Source organism: Stenella coeruleoalba (genome assembly GCF_951394435.1).
Source record: "Stenella coeruleoalba genome assembly, chromosome: 13".
Lineage (NCBI taxonomy): Eukaryota > Metazoa > Chordata > Mammalia > Artiodactyla > Delphinidae > Stenella > Stenella coeruleoalba.
Genome location: NC_137159.1, coordinates 49,449,033 through 49,465,819, shown reverse-complemented (window position 1 = coordinate 49,465,819; position 16,787 = coordinate 49,449,033). Strand labels below are relative to the sequence as shown.

Genomic DNA, 16,787 nt, shown 5'->3' with positions numbered 1-16,787 from the left:
TCATTTCCATGGACAGTCTGCTTGTTTGCCATTATAAACTTCCCTAATCCTATCTGACTCCTCAGAATTTTGCTCAGTCTGAAAAATTGTAAGGTTATTTCTTTGAATGTGAAAATTTTGATGCAGTCTACAGCATGTCCAAACACAACTTAGGCTTGGTTTGTTTATGATTATTCTTTTATCACAAATAATTGCAGGTAAGTGCATTAAAAAATGGAGCTTTTAAATTTATTTGATAAATTTCAATGAATCTGTTGCTTAATATGATAATTTTATATGTCAACTTGATGGTATCCAAGGTACCCACTTTTTATCAAGCACCAGTTAAATGTTGCTGTGAAGGTATTTTTAAGATGTGATTAATATTTAAATCAGTATGTTTTGAATAAAGTAGAATATGTTTCATAATGTGGGTGGGCCCCATCTAATCAGTTGACGGCTTTAGAAACAACAGACTGAGAGGTCCCTCAAGGAAGAGAGGATTCTGCCTCCAGAGTCACTTTGGACTTGACCTGCAACATCGAGTCTTCCCTGGGTCTCGAGCCTGCTGGCGTGCCCTGGAGAATTCTGACATGCCAGGCCCCACAATCACATAGCCAATTCCTTAAAATAAATCTTTTTCTTTTTCCCTATATATACATACATTCTATTGGTTCAATCTTTCGGAGCCCTGATTAATACATACAACTATAGTAAACAGAATGATGTGGCTTCACTCTGAAAGATTTACACCTCAAAAAAAGAACATTTTCTACATCTGACATTATTTTGTGCTGGAACTATGCTAAATTAAAATTCTCTTTTTATCAACTATTATGACTTACTGGAGTTCACAGTTAAGCTATATATATAGATATCATACAATAACTTACTATTCACTTATCATCATAGGAGATCTATCCTTCAGCTTTATCAACTCACATAGTACATGATTTCAGATACTCTGATTTTATAATGATTCGCCTTTTGCTTCAGGTTGCCAAATTATTTTCTCTACCAGTTCTAAGAAATTACTATTATAAATTTACAGCTAAATTCCCCCCAAAACTTCAGTTACAGTTTAGGAAAATAATTTTAAATATGAGTACAAGGCAGTCCACCTTTTGAAGCCTATACGTTTGTAATTACTTTTTTACCCATAGCATTACAGAAATGGATCTAGCAAATGACTAAGCCTTTTTCGATTTTCCATAGAAGAAAGGTATATTTATCTTTCTCTAAAACATGAGGATAACTGTGTTATCTCAGTACAGGAATATGCAAATGAGGCTTAAATAATTTGATAAACAAATATGCTTACTTTATATAAGAATTTGGTAGGCAGAACAGGCACATGAAAAGATGCTCAGCATTGCTAATTATTAGAGAAATGCAAATCAAAACTACAGTGAGGTACCACCTCTCACCAGTCAGAATGGCTATCATTAAAAAGTCTACAAATAACAAACGTTGGAGAGGATGTGGAGACAAGGGAACCCTCTCACACTGTTGGTGGGAATGTAAATTGGTGCAGCCATTATGGAAAACACTATGGAGGTTCCTCAAAAAACTAAAAATAGAGTTGCCATATGATCCAGCAATTCCACTCCTGGGCATATACCCAGACAAAACTATAATTTGAAAAGATACATGCACCCCTATGTTAATAGCAGCACTGTTCACAATAGCCAAGACATGGAAACAACCTAAATGTCCATCGACAGATGAATGGATAAAGAAGATGTAGTATACATACACACACACACACACACACACACAGGAATATTACTTAGCCATCAAAAAGAATGAAATAATGCCATTTTCAGCAACAGAGTTGGACCTAGAGATTGTCATACTAAGTAAGTCAGAAAGAGAAAGACAAATACCACATGATATCATTTATATGTGGAATCTAAGATACGATACAAATCAACGTATCTATGAAACAAAAACAGACTCATATAGAGAACATACTTGTGGTTGTCAAGGGGGAGGGGAGGTAAGGGAGGGAAGGAATGGGAGTTTGGGATTAGCAGAGGCAAACTATTATATACAGGATGGATAAACAACAAGGTCATGCTGTATAGCACAGGGGACTATATTAAATATTCTGTGACAAACCATAATGGAAAAGAATATGAAAAAGAATATACATATGCATAACTGAGTCACTTTGCTATACAGAAGAAATTAACACAACATTGTGAATCGACTATACTTCAATAAAATTTTTAAAAATTTTAGAAAAGACTTTGGTAGGCAGAATTGCATGGTGGTTAAATACTCAGACTCCAGAAACAGTAGGTCAAAATTTAATTTCTGAATTTGGACAAGTCATTGAACCCCAGTATTTAGTTTATCTGGAAATAATGAAAATAAATGTATCTACATCATAGAGTTGTATTAAGTGAGATAATCCATTGAAACTGCTAAACAAAATATCTGGCTTATAAGGAGTGCTTATCAGTGTCATTTTGTTGCTGTTATTACATATACAAATACAAAAATGTACAAAGGAAAAGACCTTGCCTTCCATGGCTACCTTTGAATGTTAGACTATGGTTGACTTTTATTTTCTTCTTTATACTTTATGTATCTTCAAATGTGGTACAATGAAATAGGTAACTTATAATCAGAGCAAAAGCTAGTTTTAAGAATAATAGAAAGAAAAAGCATTAATGATGGAATAAGCCCAACTGAACTTGGCAAGTGGGGAGTTTTGGGAAGGTGGAAGGGCATGGGAGAGAAAAACACATTGAGAAGACAGCCACCTGGAGGGTAAATATGTATTGGAAAACAGCAGGGAATAAAGAGTAACCAGGGTAGATTCTAAAGCTGGTGAGTGGGATGAAAGCACTGGTACAGGAAGATTCTTTTGAAAGTGACATATGGGATGAATAGAGCAGAGCATTAGAGACTGTGAAACCAGCCAGGCAACTGTTGCAGTAATATAGCCAGGAGGTGAGGAACGCATAGGTAAAATCATAGATTTCAGAACATAAAAAGTGGTTAATCTAAGAGATATTTCCAAAAAAGAAGCAGTCAAACTTTGTAGTAAGTTAAATGATAATAACAGAGGAGTCAAAAATGACAGCAAGTTTTTACCTCCGGCAAGCTGTAAGGCTACAAAAAAATGGAGTTGCTTGGAAGTTAGAAGCAGGTTTTTTTTTTTTTTTTTTTTGCGGTACACGGGCCTCTCACTGTTGTGGCCTCTCCCGTTGGGGAGCACAGGCTCCGGACGCGCAGGCTCAGCGGCCATGGCTCACGGGCCCAGCCGCTCCGCGGCATGTGGGATCTTCCCCGACCGGGGCACGAACCCGTGTCCCCTGCATCGGCAGGTGGACTCTCAACCACTGCGCCACCAGGGAAGCCCCTAGAAGCAGTTTTAAGGGGAGGATCATATGCGCTTGGGGAAAGAACAGTTTGAAATGGCAGTGGGGTTAAACTTAAAACTGTTAGAAATTTCATATCATCCATAAAGCCTACCAGAGCTGGGAGAAACCTTGCAGATGACCTAACCCACATCCCTCATTTAAGGTTTAGGCAACAAAAGGATATGCCATCATCCCACAGCTGGATGACGCAGAGCCAGGGTGAGGAGCCAGTCTTCTACCCCCCAAACCGGGGTTTGTCCTTCCTTGTTCTGCCAAAGCAGTTTGCACAGAATCCTAAATTCAAAGATGCCTACAATCTCAATTTTTTGGACTGATAAGGGGAACATTTTAAAATGGCATAATTTTTTTTAAAATATAAGAGTATACAACATCACACATCCTATATAATCAGTCTTGAATCTTAAATGACAGCATAGCTACGTATCACAACAAAAATGATTTTTAAATATAGGGGAAACACTTCACAGACATTTGGTAATTTTTACTGTTCTTATCTAAATGTCAAGGTAGTCTACTTTTATTGGCGTTCCATTACGTTTTCTTTTCTTTCGTTTTTGGTCACATCTTCCTTTTAGGTCACTAAATTTGTCTGTAGAACTTGGAGATGGAGGTGTTCTTTCACAATTTCTCTTAATGAGGCTAATAATAGCTGCTTCTTAAGATTTTTATTATCACGTTAGCCACAAAGTGTCATCAGTTTCTGGCATTAAACAGAGAGACAATTTGGTCACCAAGAAAATTTTGCTAGTTGGGGGTGTTGGAAATGTTTAGCCAATGGGTCAATCTGATCATGCTTAACAGCAGATTAAAACACAGATTTTAGTTTTGAAAGAAAAATTGTCTTTTTCGTCTTATTCTCTACCAAGTTCATGTCACAGTCAACTAGTTAAAATTTCTGAAATTAGAACATTCTTACATCTTCCAGTGGTAGAAACATTACTCCAAATATCCATGAATTCATATTTCAACTTTCAAATAACTTTCCTTGTTTATCTCTAGAGATTAGAAAGCAGGCTTAACATATATCAATTCATTAACAAAATATTTATTAAGTTCATAACGTCAACCAGGAATCGTCACATGTATAGAAGATATATCAGTGCATAAACCAAAACAAAAATATTTTGAATTTTACTCTAAGGGAGACATAAAACCATTGGAAAGTGCTGAACCATATTGAAATTGATTTCAATTGATTGGATTTTAAATAGAAAATGAAGATGAAGTGTATAGGATTTATTGATAGCTTGAATATAGGCTCTGAGACTAGGAAAAGTGTCAAGGATAATACTGAGGTCTCAGTTTGAGCACCAGGAAGGACAGAGTTAACATTTGCTGAGGTGGATAAGACTCAAATAATAGCTGGTTTAGGGAGAAAGTTCAGGAAAATCTTGAGAAATACACAGAGTTTCAGCCCTTTTGGTTTAAATAGAATACTGGTTTAAATTTCTATAGTCTAGACTAGAAAGTATAAAACCTCAAGTTCCCCTTTACATCTTTCTCTTAAAGAGGACAGTATAGAATGCATATTTTGAAAGTCTCTGCTTCCTGTTTGCTGTTCATACTCTGCTGTCTACCCAAGAATTGAACAAATCTTACCAGCTCTCAAATGCAACTTTCCAAGCCTTACCACAATGTGATGTCTCAGAGAAACGCAGAAAGAGAAAATGCAGGCTTCCCTGGTGGCGCAGTGGTTAAGAATCCACCTGCCAATGCAGGGGACACGGGTTCGAGCCCTGGTCCGGGAAGATCCCACATGCCACGGAGCAACTAAGCCCGTGCGCCACAACTACTGAGCCTGCTCTCTAGAGCCTGCGAGCCACAACTACTGAAGCCCACGTGCCTAGAGCCCATGCTCCGCAACAAGAGAAGCCACCGCACAACAACGAAGAGTAGCGCCCGCTCACCGCAACCAAAGAAAAGCCCACGCGTAGCAACAAAGACTCAACGCAGCCAAAAATAAAATAAATTTTAAAAAATAAGAAAGAAAAGAATGCTAAACTTTATTCCTCTTCCAAAATATTACCCAAACTCTTCTCCATTAAGCTCTTTACACATATCAAGTCACTTGGGTTGGAGGGCTTATTTGTTTTTTCTGTTTCAAATATTTTTATTGTAATGACTTCAATGTCTTTCCTATAGAAGTTGCCTTATCCCTGATTTTCTAGAAAACAGCACGTGGAACAGGGCTCATATACTAATGCTTTATTGAGAGGTGGGCTCCCAGGACAAAAGTAAGTGGAAAAAAGGACATGACACAAGGAAAAATGACAAGAAAACACATGTTGCGTTAAAGAGCTGGCCACAGTTTTATAAGAAAACTCATGGTAGTAACAAGGAGTGGCCATGTGAAGCTACCCCTTCTTAGGAGAATCTGTCCAAAGGAAAGAAAGGGGAAGCATTTTAAACTGACAGTTCCTTCACGAGTTCTGTTCCTCATTGATCAAGGGTCAGACCACAGTGCTTTAATTTCTCTGCAGTTCTGGGCATTCTACTTGGCCCTTCCAGGTAGCCCCTGGGAAATGAGAGTTCCAGCAGGTCCAGTCAGGTTGAAACTGGGCACTGGAGAGGCTAAATGGCTCCCATGACAGCTAACACTTGAAAGTTGCACTAAGGCTCAGCTCTCGTCTCAGGGAGAAACTGAGTCAACTGGTAATATCTGAAGGTGAGGCAACAACAGCGACGGCCAGGGCACGAACGCTGTAAGAGCATTTTGAATTGGGCTACTTCATCTGAAAAACAGGACAAATGACTAAGGTCTAGGGGCTAAATAGCACTAATTACGTCAGCAGAGGTGCATAGATTGGATCCGGCAGAATTCGTTTCTGGCACTGCCCAGATCTGCTTACATCCTCTTTTGTTTAAGCATATGATGCCTTCACTTCCACTCTAAGAGGGGTGGTACAAATCCAGTTCTTGGAAGAGTGAACGGTTGTAATAGCCTAAAGAGACTGAAGGAGGATGAGCAAAACAAACTACCTCCCCTGATGTTGCAGCTGGTTCTGGAATAATAATTGATACTATCATCTCCCTCTTCTACTGTCACCTTGGGATTTTTCTTAACCAAGACTTTGACTAGCCTTGGTTACTTTCCTGGTGGAATGACCCAGCCCTTTATCCCCAAGGGGTATAAGCCCTTACTTACCTTACTATTCAGGGACCTGTGGTTGCTGTTACTGTCCGTTTGCAGTTATCAGTGGACACTGAAAACCAAAAGACATCCCAGTAAATCCATGTTTCCAGATATACTCCTCTGCCTTAATTGTGCAATATCAACCCCAGCTTAGTACGGCAATTTTTTTTTTATTTATTTATATTTTTTTTGCGGTACGCGGGCCTCTCGCTGCTGTGGCCTCTCCCGTCGTGGAGCACAGGCTCCCGACGCGCAGGCTCAGCGGCCATGGCTCACGGGCCCAGCCGCTCCGCGGCATGTGTGATCTTCCTGGACCAGGGCACAAACCCGTGTCCCCTAGCATCGGCAGGCGGACTCTCAACCACTGCGCCACCAGGGAAGCCCGGATTATTTTTTAACTCAGAACAGTAGTTCTTTTATTTTCCTGCTGGTCCACTGGTGGTGGCCAGATGGCAATAATGGCTTCCAATTAAGTGGAAAACTTTTCTGTTATCTGCTGGTGGAAACATTGGAAACCAGGATCCCAACTTGGCAGAGACTAATTTTGCAGAGACAGAAAACAAATTCTACAAGAGGCTCACTGACACTGATGGTGTAAAGGCGCAATCGTACTTCCTTTCTTTTGTTCCTGGGCTTCTACTGCTGAGGACATAACACCATGTACCAGCCATCGGTTCAGTGAATGTACCGCAACCCACAGGACAGCTACAAGGTGTTTTCCTTGAACTGATAAATTAACTGAACCTTCAAAATGCCATTCCACTTATGGCTGCTTCTTGGCGACGTAAGGCCATTGAATCCCGTATTTGTAACTCAAACCTCTTTGCATTAAAATAGGTTCTTTCTGTCTGAGACAATGTTATGTGGGTCGCCATGTTGATAGCTCAGGTATTCTATAAGTCCCTGAGTGACTGTATTGATCTTGGTTAGGAAGAATGTCTACCACCTCCAAGGTCCAATGGAATGAACCCATCACAAGGAGGTTGCCTGGTATCACTGAGGATGGTGACATTTTTCGGGCTTAGAGTTGGACCTGGAAAATGACAAGTTGAACATTTAGTAGTGGTGACAGTTGCATCAGCCAGTCTTGGTGGAATGAAATCCCTGTGGTCGAGCCTATGTGTAACTTGTAATCGTATCTCTCTGTTCATGTACCTACAACACAAGCAACATTGTGGCTGAGAAAAGGTTGGTTGACGATCACAGATAGTTCATGCTGGCACCTGATTGTTGAGAACCTCATCTGCAGTAGATGCTTTCTTGTGGATAAAAGCACAAAGATCCACACACTTTTAACCTCTACCCGTAGGTACATCCACTTAACGCTACTTCAAACCTTCTTGTAGCAACTGCAAGTGGATCTGTCATGTGGATAAACTGTGACAGTCCATTGACATACACCTCAACCAAGCAGGTTTTGGTAGAAATCAAACAGGTGAATTAAAGGGGGCTGTGATTGGAGCCACCACCCCTATCGCTTTCTAGTGTTTGATTTTGAGGTTAATCCCTGCAATTCCTCTCTAGATATAGTATTTCTTCTAATTTACTATGTCACCTGGGGGAGGGGGCAGTTTCAGAAACTTCTCTTTTCCCTTCCAACCATAGTGGCACTTACCCACAGGTCAGAGAATCAACATGGAGTGTTTTCCAGCTGCTATCATCACAATTAAATATTTGAGGCTCAGGAAAATGATCACACAATGAACTTACATGCCCATTGGACCAACGATTAAGAAATTTGGACAAAATTTCATTTATTTGGCCTCTGTAAACTTCCACTTTACTCAAAGAATCTTAATGGCATTTTTTGGTTCACTGGTGTCAGTACCATGTCAGACCCACATCTTAGAAATCCTGGAAAGCTGTCAGCAAAGCACAGTTACCCTAGAAATTGTAAGTCTGCTTGGAGAAAGATCGTAGGACTATTTACTGCATACACTTACAGTGTCTTTGCGGGTCCTCCTCAAGAGCACTTGGCCTCCCCATCAATCAATGAGCTACCCCAATAAACTGAGAAACCTGGAACCCTAGTGAGGACCTATGATTTCTCCATCTTGACGGTTGACGCCAGCTGGTATTCTAGCCAGATTTCATTTGTTTTATTATTATACAACTTAAGCATACCACAGCTAGCTAAGAGCCATTGCTCTAAATCTCTGTGAACTGAGGCATCCTTATTGCTAATCTGGCTTTGTTGTCCGTTTCAGCAATTGCATTTACTCTGCCTCGGATAGTTACATGCTGCCACCTGGCCCCCAATGCTATTTACCCATTAATATCTGGAATCCAAGTTCCATGGCAGTATCTTCCTACAGAGATAGCCGCCAAAGTGCTTCTCGAAACACATCTTTACTGCCATAGTGAAAGCAGTGTCTCTGGGGTCCTTCCTGGGAACATAGGCAGGTGGCAGCTTCTCAGTTACACTTACTATTTAAATCCATTCTAACATCCTGGCATCACCAACTCTCTGTCTAACCCTTCTCTCAATACTATGCTGAGTATTCTGAAATCTCCACCTAATTGATCACTGTTATATCCAATCGTCAAGGAACCATCAGAGTGAACTACTATGACTAGCTTTGGGTATACTTGCCAGAATGTTGAACCGTTAGTGTCAGTGAGTGCCCCAGTTTCAATGAGTTCTCCCCTATTCAGCCTTGTATTCCATCTCCCTCGGTTAAAACCTTCAAAATACATTCCCATACATATTTCCTCAGTTCCTAGCAGTACGTTTACGTACAATTCCTTGTGTGGGTGTGCTCTTTATTCCAAGAACAGTGTTTTTTACTGGCCTGGAGGCAAGGAGGGATAATGAGGGTAAGTCTTAAAGAAAACAAGTATCACCTTTCTTTCGGGTGGGGCATTGCATAGTATTCAGATATAGGGAAACTGTTCTTTTCTAGCAAGGGGAAACTGGGTGTTTCTATGAGCCAGAAGGTTTCAGTGGAATTTGAAGGTTGAAGACTCTCAGGTTTATAAACTGAGGATGTGATCACATATTTCAGGGTCCCATTCTTTCCAAAGGAGAAGTTGTGCATTCAACTTCATGTTGCAGCTCTGCCACCATTGTGTTCAAACTCTAAACCTCATTTCTAGTTGAGAATGCCCTGTACATCAAGGAACAAGAACCTTTCTCAGAGCTGCATTCAAGACCTTTGGCTTTCAAAGAATGCTTTCATATGTCCTCCAATAATGTTAAAACCGGACATCCCAACCACAGTCACATAATCATCCATCGATCAAGTGCATTAAACACTTGCTCTCTCAATGCTCCATCTTTCACCAACACCTCAATCCAGCTAACCATGAGTGAAAACTTTAATAATTGTGTATGTAGTAGGTTATTACCACTTCACTTTCCATCAGAGGTGGGGACTCTATTACCTTCCACTGGTGGGCAATCCAACTGCAAATTCCTATCCTGAGGGTCTGTTTTCCAGATACAGGTGCCAAATGCATTGCCCAGGTTTCTAGAAAGCAGAGCCTAAAATAAAGTTTGCATGTAAATATTTTATTGGAGGAACACAATCCCAGGGAATTGAGTGTATGCCCCCAAGAGTAAGGGATAAAGGCAATGATGCAGGGAAGAAAGGAAAGCAAACACAAGGGAATGTGTTACCAAGTTGACACAGCTTTACAAGGAAACAAACGTGGTTACTCGGTCCCTCAATTTATCTGACCGCTGCCTCCTAAATACTACCTTTCTTTGGTCAAATTTCACTCGTAGGGCATTACCTCTCCTGAACTTCCAGGTTGTTTTATTTGGCTTCTCCAGGCAGCTGCTGAGAAAGCCAAAGCATTCTTGGACTTGACTGATTGGACCAGAACATTGCTTTGGTTCCCACTGCAGAGACTGCATTGGAGACTTTGCTGAAACCTGGCCCTTGTCACTAGAAGACAACTAGAGGTATTAGAAGCTGTGATAAGGTCAGAGATGGTGGCCAGGCTTTGCAAGCATGGGAATGGCCTGTGTAGTTACAGGTTGGGAAGCCAGGGAAGTGACCAAGGCCAGAGAGGTTGATGGGGCCAAGTGAATCTGGGGAAGTGCATAAGCCGAGTTTAGTGAAAGAGCCATCGTTTTGTCATCTCTACTCAAGGATGCTAGCCACCACCTTAGTGACTAGAATTCTGGGCTCTTTGCAGAAGCATGATGACTTGGAAGAAGGTAGAGAAGAACTGGAAGATCTAAGACCTAACATATAATAAAGAAAGCTTAATTCACCAAAGATCAGAAGCGGCAACGTACAGGGAGCAATATTAAATAAATGAAAAGATGTTATAGAAATCTGTCCCCAGTGAAAAGGTGGGGTATTAATAAAAATTCTTTGACACGTCCACTATGTACCAAAAAAAGCAAAAGGCAAAAGTAAAATGATAGTTTTATGCAGGCAAGCCAGGAACATGAGAACTTTATTGACAAATTTCAAGGTTATTCTTTATTTTCTGAAAATAGTCCTTCTTTGTCTTTTGAGGCTTCAATAGGAAAGTAATTGCTTTTGCTGAATCACTCATTTTCTGGTTACAAGTATCTATTCTTTCCCCTCAAAAAAATATTTTCTTTTACTATGATCTTACCATTGATACAATAACTGTTCAGACTCTCCCTTGAAATAAATTTGACAAGGAATATCAGTTTTCTTATTCAAAAATCGCAGTAATGACTGAGCTAATCTATCAATCACCCTGTGCAGTGTAAAGTACATAAAAATAGTATATTAAATGCAAGATTGATTCAACAGGCATTTTAGTGATTATTATATGCTTAGTGTGAAGTAGCACAAAGAATTGTTGAGTATGTTGTGAGTAGAACAAGGGAGGTGAACAGGAGTAGACTTGGGAATAAGATAGGAAAAGAAGAAAATGAGGCAGATAGTATATTAGCTTCAGGAAATAAATACTTAAACAAATACTACTGTTTAGTCATTTTAATCAAACAACTAGTCCAATTAGTTTTGTCCTTTTCTAAATATATGCCTAGTTTTTATTAAAGTGATGCTTCCTCATGATGAAAAATAAGATAACACAAATGTGCTTAAAATGAAAAGCAACAGACCCCTGTCCACCACTCCCATCTCTAATCCTACTCCTCAAGTCAACTGGTACTTGTACTTCTTCTGGTGAATGTCCTCCCATCTCTAGTGTGCTTATAAGACATATAATTAATTTGTTAATGTTGACATTAGCTATTGAGTTGCCACTGGTATAGATGTTTTAGTGCACATGCACTGAAACCACCTCCACCTATATACCCAGTTCCTAAGTTTGATAGTTAAATCAGTATTTTTAGTTTGTGTATTAATTATGTATGTAACTCAAAATAATACACAAACCTCTTTTGTGTTCAACTGATGTTTGATAAGTTTTTCTTGAATACCATTTTTATAAGACTGCTACATTCTCTCCGTCTCAACTGTCTGCCCCACCTACACATTCTAACTTCCATTATCTATACCTTTATTTTTATGTTATAAAGATACGTTGGTAGGGCTCCTTGGGATAATTCTCTTTTACAGAACTTAGGGCCCAGCAAGGGAGGAAAAGGTACTTTACAAGTCTTTCCTTCTGTGGTCATTAAGCATTCTCCTAAGGTCCGAAAGCCTTAGAAAGAAGCACAATCTGGATGCAAATGCCAGTGCTCTAACTGTAAGCATGGGAATAGCTTTTAGTGACATGCTTTGGAAATGTTAAGTAGTTTTTGGCTGCATGAGACCCAAATGTAACTCCACCCCTCTTTTTTTGACCACCACTTATGGCTGACTAGCATATAAGCAACTGACCATCCTCATTACTTTAGGCTGCCTATTCCATCCAACGAAGGACACTTCCTTCAAGATAGCTTGAGGCAACAGTTCAAAGCCTTGGCCAACTGTTGCTGCAATGACTGCATTGCTGATGGAATTCCTCCGGAATGAAAAGGAACCAGATTTTTAATTACTTATGGCCATCTGAAAAAAGCCCACTCTTTCCCTGCTTTCAGCTTGAGAATTACTCTGCTTGGAGTGGTGAGAAACTATAAATCTTAACGTTTGTCTTTGGTAATCCTCCTTTTCTCTTCTTCACTGTGGCTTGTAAGGAAAGAGGGATGGCGTTAAAGCTTGCTTTTGTTCTTATCATACTCAGTGGGTCTGAGTCTGTGTAAAAATTCATGCTCTAACCTCCACCACTGATACTAGAAAATTAATCTTTATTTAGACATCTGGTAGAAACATTTACATTATATTCTGCAACAACAATGAAATCATCTGAGAGCTGTCTAAACTTTGATTGTAAAAGTTGAAAGAACAAAAACAGTGTTTACGTTATTATGACTATGTAAGTATTGCTTATTGGAAAGCCCAGAAGTCTATGATTATCACTCTTTTTCTATGGGTTCAATGTTGTAACTTGTTAGTCAAAGTAAAATATTAAATAGAATCTCCTTTATTATACTCTATCAAGTGCTGAAAATCATGTCATGCCTGAATTTGCTTTACGTTGGGAAAATTATTTTCTTGTACATTTTGTTTGGTATTTCTTGAAATAACTCATAGCCTTTATTTCTTTGGGTAAGAAGAAATATAAGCCATCTATAATATCTTTCAGCCTTTTGTCTAGTCTTCATTTTGAAGATATACTTCTTAGCAACCACTGATTTCCTTTTGTATTGTGCACAGTTGGTATTTCCTGTTATAAAGATCCTGGATTAGTCTTACCATTTCTTATATCCCATATCTTCCTATTTTTTTCACTTTCATTTTGTTGGAGTCTATCCTCAAGAAACACTCTCAGGAAAGGTTCACTGGATGTAAAAATAAAAGGTACTTATACAGCTAGAAATTGTTTTATTTTCTCCCAAATGCCGTTGATGAGATGACTGACTAAATACAGACTGCTTGATCAAAATTAATTTTCCTCAGAACATGTAAAGGCCATGCATGCTCATCTTTAAGCATTTATTTTGGTGATGAAAAGTCTGATGTCAGTCTGATTTTTTCCCCTCAGTTGGCAACCTAGTATTTTGTTTATTTGTTTGCCTTTTTCTTCTTGGAAGCTTTTAGGGTCATTTCTTTCCCCAGGTATTTATAAAATATCCTCATTGCTTCTTAGACACTGGTCTTTCTTATCTCAATCTTAGTATTCAATGAGTTCTTTCACCTAAATATTTTTATCTCTGTTTAATTCTGGGAGATATTCTTATTTTGTGTCTTTAATAATTTCCTCTTTGCAGTTTCTATGATTTCTCTTTGTGAAGTTCCGATTTGAAAGATGTTTGACAATCAGAATGATTCTCTATGTCTCTTACCTTTATTCTTATATTTCCCATCTCTATGCTCTCTGCAATATTTCTAAAACGTTAGCCTTTGTGTCATTACATTTGATCCCTTTTTGTGAATTGAATTTCAGTAATCATAATTTTAGGCTCTTTTTTATTTTTAGATTATAATTTTTATACTAACTATTCTTTTCTTATAGATGTCATATGTTCTCAAATATCTCTGACAGTAACAAAAGGAATTTTGTTTCTTTAATTTCTTTTTGTTATCTGATATATCTGCTCCTTTGAGTTTAGTGTTTTGTTTATTCTAATCTTTTTTTTCATTCTGCAGGCTGTCCTCAAACACTTTATGTTGTTGGGTTATCTGTTTGTATTTTAGAGTGATTAAATAGAAAGACTGACTTGGACTTCAAGGTACTTTGGTGTGAGCAGACAAAGAAAGACTTTATATGGTCCTTCCCCTACTTCACACTCCATGCTGAAATAGAAAGCCTTTATGATCGAGTGCAGACATTCACATAGATAGAATAAAAGTCCCCAGACATTCTTTTCAGTTTATTTTCAGAAGAATTCTTCATTCCCTGCATCCCCCACCCTGCACTGGGAATAAATACATTCTTGACTGCTTTCCTGAAATGTGTTAAGTTTGAAAGGAAAGTTGGGATAAATCTTCATACTAAGTTTTCAGTCCCACTTTTCACTCTGGGTCTGTTATATATTCTATCTCTGAGTTCTGGGCTCTCTGAGGTTTGGGCACTAGAGGGGAGATTAGCTCTCTTATCTGCTTACTTTCTCCATGCATAATCTAAACTATAGATTCTGTTGCCTTATGTCACTATTCCACAGGTTTTCATTCAATTTCCACATTTGAGATATTTGTTAAAAGCTCTCATCTACTGAAATTCGTTGTTCTGTCATCATTGTTACTGACCCATTGTTTTTGGATGATATTTACTTTACAGATTTACTATTGTTTTGGTTCTCAAGCGGAAGAAAGACCGACAAGTATTCTGCCAGCCATCTTAAACCTACACTCCAACTATTCTAATAAAGCAACACAATCAAATTAGTTTTGAAAATTTTATTAGCAAGCTAAATTGATTTATCAGTCAATAATTGTTCTATAAAGAATAAAGATACATAAACTATAAAAAAGCATAGGTAAAAATACAGTCTTTTTTCCTAGTAATGAAAAAAATTCTAGGTACTATCTAGTTAACATCACCTCCTTGAATTTCCTGGACTATTAAAAAAAATTCCTTCTGGGGAGGAATATTTTTCAGGTGCTTCTTCCAACCTGCTGTGAGCCTAACACCTAGCACTTTTGACCTAATCATAAATTATATCCGTTTTTTAATGCCCATTATGGCTAAGAATTAATTTTATTACCTTGCTTTGCCATTAAAACTCTGTGATTCCTTATTAATGTCAAAATATGGCCCCTTACCCTTTAGTGAATATCACTAATTTTAGGGGAAATTGATATATAGTTTTACAGGACAGTAAAAAGATACTATGTTATCCTGTGGGTTAGCTTGCATGTACAATTTCAATCACACTGGTTTCTAAGACATCAATCATCTGTAATTTAGTACAGATTATAGTGTTGGAGCCTTTTGCAGACTCCACTTCTCTTCTTTTTGAGAGTACTTGTCTACTTGATAAAAAGAAGAAAAAGAAAAAGACTTTACCTGCCTTATTTCTTAAATTCAAATGAGCAGATAATGCTGTTCGATTTTCCCCCCTCTGGTGATGGGAGTCAGTCAAGGGTCTAAAAACTGAATGTGTCTAAGAGTAAGTAGATTTTACTGTTTTAGATGCCTGCACATGAGCTGTCTTTTCCAAGCAGCCAGCCAATGCAATCATAAGCAAATCTCCCCTGGACTGGCAATTCAGTACTAGCTTATGTTTGGTGGCAACATAATGTGTTTAAAGACAAATGTATCCCTGAAATTGGTCTGTAGTTTTGGTGGCAGAAGGCTGGTGGATACACTTTCCATTAGTCTTCCTTTTTCTTTTCTTTCCTCTTTCTGTTTTTTAATGACAAAATGGTCATCTTGGAACAAAATCAAACGTGACCTGTGCTTAATGCAGTGCTCAAAAGACACAGTGGAGGGTTTGGTCATGATCTCTTTAACCCCTTACCATCATCAAACTCACAAAGCCAGATAAATGCCTTGGAAAAGATCACTTGTTCTTACCCTTCACCTTCCTACCTCTTTTTTATTGTGTATATATCCAGAGGGGGAAAGAGGAAGAAACAATAAAGCACATATTCAGGACCCCATGGCCTTTACTTTTGTCCTCAGATCATCTCTAAATAACCTTAGGGGTAATTTCCAGGTGTGGAAAAGTATCCAGGAAACCTCAATTAGGGCTTGAAGTTTCAAATCCAGACTGGATAACAGAATCATGCTTGTAGAATTTTCAAATCAAGATTTTTTCTTTTTTAATTTCAAAATCTACTGACACTATGCATTTCCCATTAAAGGTCTGAAGCGAGGACCAGTACATTTTTCATAGAAGCTTATGATTGCTTACTATTACAAGTAAAGTACATTCCAATTTGTGAAGTAATTTCACAGATCCCTATCAAAACATAAAAATATTTTCCACTTTAGACTTACAATGTATATTTTTGCATGTATTGATATGCTTTCATATTTAATGAATTTTTTCTATTCTTTTTATTATTCATCCTTAGGGCAGGGCTCTACAGAAAATAATACTTCTTCCCCAGCATTTCACTTCATTTCTATAGCTCTATACTCATCACTCTTCTTTAGCCTTCCAAGTAATCCTTGTCTTTAGGGCAGTGACTCTCACCTTTTAGTTTTGGCTAAAAATATCAGAGTAGTTCTGTGTTTTTGTTACCTGTGAACTTAATCATTTTTCATGTTTCACCAAAGATTCTGCCCACATTTTAGCTCTATAAAACCTTGTACCCACGGGAAAGCTACTTTTACACAAAATCTTTTCGAAAGATCTCTTATTAGAAAATTCTAATCTATTAGCCCCACCAAAC

The 16,787-nt window shown here is 38.4% G+C and overlaps 1 long non-coding RNA gene across 1 annotated transcript in view; it reads right to left on the bottom strand.

Annotated features, from left to right (window-relative positions):
• LOC307196279 overlaps positions 1–16,787 on the bottom strand; it is a 284,982-nt gene that overhangs the window by 234,770 nt on the left and 33,425 nt on the right. The window contains exon 3 of the long non-coding RNA XR_013831096.1: positions 6,520–6,577. This is a non-coding gene — a long non-coding RNA (uncharacterized lncRNA). The remainder of the gene's footprint in view (positions 1–6,519; positions 6,578–16,787) is intronic.